The sequence below is a fragment of the Phragmites australis genome, chromosome 13 (genome assembly GCF_958298935.1).
Source record: "Phragmites australis chromosome 13, lpPhrAust1.1, whole genome shotgun sequence".
Taxonomy (NCBI): domain Eukaryota; kingdom Viridiplantae; phylum Streptophyta; class Magnoliopsida; order Poales; family Poaceae; genus Phragmites; species Phragmites australis.
The window spans coordinates 14,914,229-14,921,964 of record NC_084933.1 but is presented as its reverse complement, the minus strand read 5'-3'; positions in this window follow the sequence as shown (position 1 = coordinate 14,921,964).

Here is a 7,736-nt window from a genome sequence, read left to right as displayed (position 1 = left end):
ACTCAGAAGCTAGCCGGTGGACGCCCCTACGCCTGCTAAAGCTGGAACGCGAAGACCAATAGAACCGTCCGAGGGATGTATTTTTAACCCTCTGTAACATCAACTGTAGAACAATGATGGTCACTTTTTATTTATTATTTACGGGAACTTGTGCCCTCGTTCTGGGCACTCCCTGAAGGGCCTCCCCTTGGTAGATAAAGGGGGGGAGCACTTTGTAGAAGGGATAGAAAAAAGGAAAGGAGAAGAGCATTGAAAACATACTGGACACACATGAGTAGGGTATTACGCCTCCGTGCGGCATGAACCTGTCTAAATGCTTGGTGTATTCATTTCTACTAGCTGACGATCCATCCTGCCTAAGTCCCACTCGCATTAACCTCGCATATGAGGTAGTTCCAGGATCAGCCCCCGGCCGAATCTCAAAGGGGGGTCCCTCAGGATCCCTGCTCGCGGTGTTCATCCACTGACACCCCCCTCCACCACAGCCCAACGTACGTCATCGCCCCCTCTACCTGATAGGGTTAGGGCGATGGATCAAGGTAGTGGCAAGGGCCGTTGTTGTCACCGTGGCGGACTTGGATGGATCCTGACAACTCCTCCATCGGCTCACACACCAGGCGTACACTACCCTCCAGGCGTTCCCCAGCAGCGTCCCACCACCGGCCACGATCGAGACCGATCATAACAATCTCTTTTCTTTTTCTCCCTTATTGTTAGGCTCATAGTAATACTCATTAGGACACAATAATTTAATTGAGTGTATATTACATTAGGGTTAATTCATATCATCCTATTATGTAGGTGTTGAAATCGACCCTATGACTCAAAGAGGTAATCCCTGCAATAAATGGTATTGTACCTTTGGTGCAATCCACTCTAGATGGAACAAATTTTGTGAAGCTATCTATCTCTTTGACATATGTTTAAGGGGAGAAAGTAGTGGAGATATCACTATTAGGGCATGTGGTAATGCATCACCGATTACGTTGCATTCTGAAAAAACCGTTGTTGAAGGGTGCTTGAAAGTGCTTGAGGAGCATGGGTTCTTTTTGCGTGATTACAACTATTTTCAGCACTTGAGGAGGGTAAAGAGGATTTGGCTTTGATCAGTAAGAGGGTTGCTCAGTTCGATGAATATGATATGGTAAAGTAATATGTAATCCGGTTGTTTTGATATACATGACTGTTAATGTGTATTATTTTTATTTTTTTTCTCCTTTGCTTATAGGATATTTTGGTGACACATTGGCGACAATTAGCTTTCATGCTATCTTAGATCAAGTCATGGAGCATCTTGGGTTAAGCTTTTATGGCCTCGGAGTAGACTTCACTGCTAAAGGTAACTTCCAGGCTGATATAAAGTTTCATTTAAGTGGAAATGAATCAGCTAATAAGATATTGTTTACTGTCTATGGTAAAGCATCGGGTTGTCTATGTCAAGCGAAAGAGAGTACACTAATTCATGCGCTAATGTATATCGATGAAGTACTAGGATACAGTACTGTAGATTTCAACTATGCTAAATATCAGAGGTTACGTGCTCCGGTAAATGCTCAAGTGTAATGATGTATGGATATTTGGATAAGTACGTAATGTATGCATAACTACATTATATGACTGACTCGAGTTAAATTCAAATTTCTAGATGTATATCTGTATTCTTGAATGTAAAGACGGCTGTCAAGTCCTAACATTGCTTTAGAATGTCGTCCATCGAAATTCAGTTCTGTTTTGTTGAATGGGATTTGTTGAAGTACTTTCTGTTTGCATGCATGCCTCTATTCTGAAAGTCAATCTCTTCTTACAGAAGTCATTAGTGACGGGTCTTAGTTTTCACCCGTCACTAATATGTCATTAGTGATAGGTATCCTTATCACCTATCATTAATGTTAAATAATTAGTGACGAGTATCCTTATAACCCGTCACTAATGTTAAGTCATTAGTCATGGGTGTCCTTATAACCCGTCACTAAATGTAGCCTTGGTGATTCCTTGCCGGGGCCACTCATTAGTGACGGGTTGTTATGAGACCAGTCACTAGTGGCTCACTCATTAGTGACGGTTGTCCTTATAATCTATCATTAATGAGTGATGTTTACTATTATTTTATTCCTCGAGCAGCACGACTAGACAGCGTCTGTCCGCCGCGACTGCTCGACAAAAGGGGCAATTTTTTTGGCATTTCTGTTGAGTTCAAATCAAATCTTGGTGATTTGAAGTTGGTGTCTGTCCCTGCCCTTTGAAGGTTTTCCTCCTCCCTCTCCTCCTCCTCTTGCTCATATATGCATGGTGGACTCTAGGGTTTGAGTTGGAATCAACAATTTTGCTCCTTCTCTCAGATATTGATATATGTGGATTGTCTCCCTTAGTGTACATGCGTAACCTACGTCTCCTATTCGGGAGTGTTTGATTATAAATATGACTTGGTAACTCGTCATATTTATAAGAAGATGCTCCCGGATTGTCCACGTACTTTGGACAGTTCGAGAATATGTGGCCCGAGTAGTAGGTTTTTATGCTCTTGTATGGTTTTAGAGAGAATTTCGGTGGCATCTCCCAGTTTTTCTCCAGATACACATCCTCTCGACTCGTTGTCAAGACATGTATTTGAAGAACAGTGGGGAGATGCTGCCAAAATTTTCTCCAGAATCGTACAAGAGCATGGAAACCTACTCAGGCCACATCCCTGAATGGGATTAGGACCTATTTTTGCCTATTAGAAATTAGCTAGGATCGTTCGCTTTAGATAAGAAATACATCATATTTTCATAAATTCATATAAAAGTGAATATAATTACTAAGACTTATACAATTGTATCTGCATATTCGTATCTACTAGATGTCTGCCAACGAGTCATCGAGATCCTCTGACGAAGCACAAGCTCCCAGTTAGACGTTTGCGTAACTAGGTCCCAGTGGAGCAACAATACGAAAGGCAAGGGGCACAAGCAAAGTGGCTGACTAAAAAGATTATCATCACATAAATCGATGATGACAGCGTGCCTACGGAGAAGAAGGCCCTGCAGATGTTACGGAAATTTGCAAGCCTTAATGCTCGGGAGAGGGTGCCATTGACCCTTCCGAAGTTCAATGACCTCACTGTGGATCAAAAGAACGCCTTGTTCAATGATGGTGTCAATATGTTTCTAGAGTTCCTGGAGAACATGAAGGCGAAGGCTTGCATGGCTGCTGTAAAAATGATTGCCAAACTTTGGAGAAGCCACAAGAGCAAGCTTGTGAACGAGTATATGGCAAAAGAGTTAGCGCCCTTCAGCAAATACCCATATATTAAAAGAGAAGATTGGGAAGCTTTTGTGGCATTGAAGAGCTCTAAGACGTTCCAAACAGAGAGTTCAACAAAGAAATAGCTTCGGGCAAAGAACAAACAGAATCACAACCTGGGCACAGGCGGGTACCTAGGGAAAATGGATAAATGGCAGGCAGAGGATGCAAAGTTAGCCAATGAAGGCCGCAAAAATCCTTAGTTGCAATTCCCGGGATGATCGCAATTGTATTTGCGCTCGAGGGGTATGCTGTCAGATAGTGGAGAAATCACCTTCAAATCCAATAAAACCGAGATAGTCGCTCAAAAGGTGAAAAAAATAGCAACCCACTCCTTCGAAGGTTCATTCATAGGGGTTAGGGAACATGATGTGCTCTCCATTGTGATGGGAAATCCTGAGCACCCAGGTCGCGTTCGAAGCGTGTTCAGTTCCCAAGGCTGGAAGTTAGGCTTCCCCGAACATGTCGGGATGTATAAGAAGTGGAAGAGGTCGGTCCCAATAGATGTGGAAGCATTGACCAAGTCAATCAAGGAGATCGTTTATCAAGACGTCATGCAAAGGATTGCGGCACAGGGAGTCATAATTCCTAGTGCACCAGCGGGTGGTACCCCATTGCTGAACACAAGAGTAGTCAAGCCTCTAGGGGGGTTGAACAACCTGTCTTCTCTCAATCTGTGGAGCTCGATACCATAGACCTTCTCAATGGGCCCATGCTGTGCTCGCTGGTCATAAGACATAGAGGGTACTGTATTAAGGTTGCAAAGGGTTAGGTGCATCTAAATGTCCAGGTGTTACATACGGTCTCGATATGTCCTAGCTATGGCATGGTTTTCATGGATTTTATACATGCCAATGCCGTAGATACAGATTTGTCCGTCCCTCCTAGTGATGGGATCCAAAAACTGGGTCAAGCTCATTTTCAAAGGATCCAATGGAAGATGAGGGACATCATGGTGCACACAGTATCTAGGAGCGATCCTGTGGGGAACCATCCAAATAATATTCTAATTAATCATCAGGAGTATCATTATTCGTAATCACAACCTCGATGATTAACCAGAATATCATCCTGGTAGTCCCGACATGTGTTTTGTACCCAAGGATCGGAACACATGCCTTCCAACACGTACATCACAACATAGCTTAAGAAAGAGCGAGTAATAAACATTTATATTACAAGTATTAAGCATACAACAGATTTCAATAATTTACAACAAAAGCGAGCTAGGAGGAGAAAAAGCCCCTCAACTCCTAACCACAAAAGAACTACACAGCAGAAAGTTAAACTTAGGAATAACAAAAGAGAACGGCGCCACATGCCCTTAGGCACCGTCTCAACATGCCACCTTCAGAGTAGGATGCACTACTCTTGCCCGCCACCCTGATCGGCAGGCACGAAGTAGCCAAAGACAGCCTCTTCTCCAGCAACCGGAGTACCTGAAAGCGCAAGCATAAGTACGAAGTTACTCGCAAGACTTAAACCATATAGAGCACATATACATAGCTCGACTCTAAGGATTATGCATTGATCATTAGCAAGGATGAACCACAGGTTAGGTAAAACATATGCACTAAGCATCCTAGACATATGTGTGAGCGACTGAAACTTAACCAAAACATATGAAAACTACCCTGCAACTAATCAACTAAACAAAAGTAATTGTAAACCAACATGTATATCAATAAGTAACAAGAATCAACATCACCATCTCCCACATACCGAACCACAAACCATACTCGAAACTCTACGACCGATACAGATGGACAGAAGCATGCTCATGACCGAGAGCATGGCAGTTCGAACTATTTATACACCCTGCAGGGGATACTCCTAGACCCACATGACACGATAACTATTCGACTTGTGCCACCGGCCAAAGTGCACACAAGGGGGTACTCGTGAAAACCTTTCCCAACCATCCCCAACCGTTTGGATCATACATCGCTCGGCGCGGCGGTACTAGAACTACTCTTTGAGCATACTAGTACCGCTACAAGCCCGTCCGCTCACACCGTCGATGTACACACCCAAAAACCACAGCTACGAAGGTATTCGGCTTGCCTTACCATTAGATCGGCATGTGATAAGTAAGGTAAGTGCTAAAGCCAACAACACTGACGATTGGTGCTTAACCGACGCAAAGCGATCTACGTTGTCTGGTTTCCTATACCGACCTGCCCAGGGGAACTCCACATCCGGGTAGGGCGAAACACCTCCTAGCACCGCCCACACCTCGTCTCATACTCACCACTCATACAACCATCTCAACCTCAACAAGTGTATGTAATCATAAGAAGATCCTATGCTCGCGAACAACAGAATGCGCCGTCATTTGACTTCTACCGAATGACCTAAGCATGGCTAAGCATATAAGTCAAACTCATACCTAGACATTGACAACATCTCAAGGCTACAAGGAATGTGGAATACATAAGTATTCAAGGTAGAAGAATGCAATCGACATAGGTTCTACCCATTGGTACCCGACACTGACTCACTAAACATGCATACATACATAAGCATATTTCATCAATTTTAAACTTATCCAATTACACAAGAGGGATCAATATGCTTAGTTGCTTGCTTGGATGCACTGGCTCAAATGGGTGGGGCACCTCGGGATCGCCCACGGCCTTTGGGATCGATGGATCGGCGCTCTCTAAAAAGGATCAACGTGTGCAATGCAAATGAGTATGAATGAAGTGCGAAAAGTATGCCACAAAACTTAACAACATGCTAGAATCATAAGATATGCGAATCAACGCAATACTAAATGATCTAAACAAAAACCAGAAAATAACAGCCATCCGGAGTATCCAGAATGGTTCGGAGTATCCAGGCTCGGACCCTCCGGAAGAGGCACTCAGTTGTTGCTTTTTATTTGACTGGCCCGAAGTATCTGGGTGAATCCGGAATGTCCGAGTTCTGGAGTATCCGGACTATCCTCTGGGGAAGGCTCTCGGTTAGCACTATTCTAACTTGACTCGGAACCTCCAGGTTGGTTCGGACTATCCGGGATGTGCCGGACACTCCGAGTGAGGTTCCGAACAAAGCTCTCGGCTACATGACCACATAACTATCTGGAGTCTCCGGGTTTGACTGGATAAACCGAGTGATACAGACTTAGGTTCTTCACGATTTTTCCACTCGGGTGATTTGACTCACTTTACAAATCTGTGCTACACAAACGTGCATATGTTCTATCCAAAAGATTCTAAACCAAACTCACACCCTAAACCCTAACCAATTTTGAACACAATTCAACAGACTATTTCTGCTGAACCCGGAGTATCCGGGTGAGGCCGGAGTATCTGAGCCTGCCCAGAAAACTGTTCTTGAGTGAATTTTTGGTTGATTCGAATTGCGATCTTTTCCAAGCCCAAATGGGACATGTTAGAGATAGTCTAAGGGTACTAGAACTTACTCATCAACTACCAACATAACTGCATGGCCCATTTTCGATCAAAACCCTATTTTTGCTCCAAAAAGCTCAAAAACGTTGTCGGAGGATGAACTTCTCAAGCGGGGATCCTGAGGGACCCCCTTTGAGATTCGATCGGGAGATGATTCTGAATCTATCTCGTACGTGGGTTTAATGCGAGTATGAGAGATGTAGGCAGGATGAATAATCGTTTGCTAGTGGGAGTAAATGCTCAAAGAATTTTAGACAGGTTCGCACTACAACATATGCGATTTTCGCTAACAGCTATAATGATTATTAACAGCCTTGACGAACATTGAATTTAGATGCCTGACAACCTTGTCATGGGTAGCGTTGTTGACAATACTGTTACCGTTAGGATATTCATGGCCAACAGCCGTGTCAAGCATCTGTTGTATATCTGTCATCACTGTCAAGAATCTTGGCCGGGTGCCACGCTGGATTCATCTGCGCCCGAAGGTCACAGCTATGGTGGCAACACTGTCGGGGATTAATGTTACGTATATAATAGCCTTGTCAGCACTTTTCTTTGTTCAACCGCTCACATATTTGATTATTGGCTGCAATTATCTCATATACATAATGTAGGAGAGTCCTATCGTGAATGCTGACTTCCAATATTCTCTCATGTTGATTTCAAATTCTTCTCTCGTGGCGGAATATAGGATATGGTAATTTATATTTAGTAATAAAATATTTTTTTGGCAGCAACATCTAGAATAGTAGTTTTCATGAAATTAACCACTAATTTTTTTTTTGTATTTGTAATCAAGTAAAACTATAATTCCTTGAAAAAATGTCTCAAGGCATGTAATCACGTAATTTTCTTATTTTCCAAAAATACATATGTTCTATCAGAGTAAATTTTAAGAACCTTTAAGTATTCTAACATAAGTTGCAAAGAAATCATAACTTCTGTGTTTTATGACACAAACGTACAAATATTTTGACATCTTGTTGTAAAAAACTATAACTTTTACACTATACCGTTGTTGACACTTTAGACTCA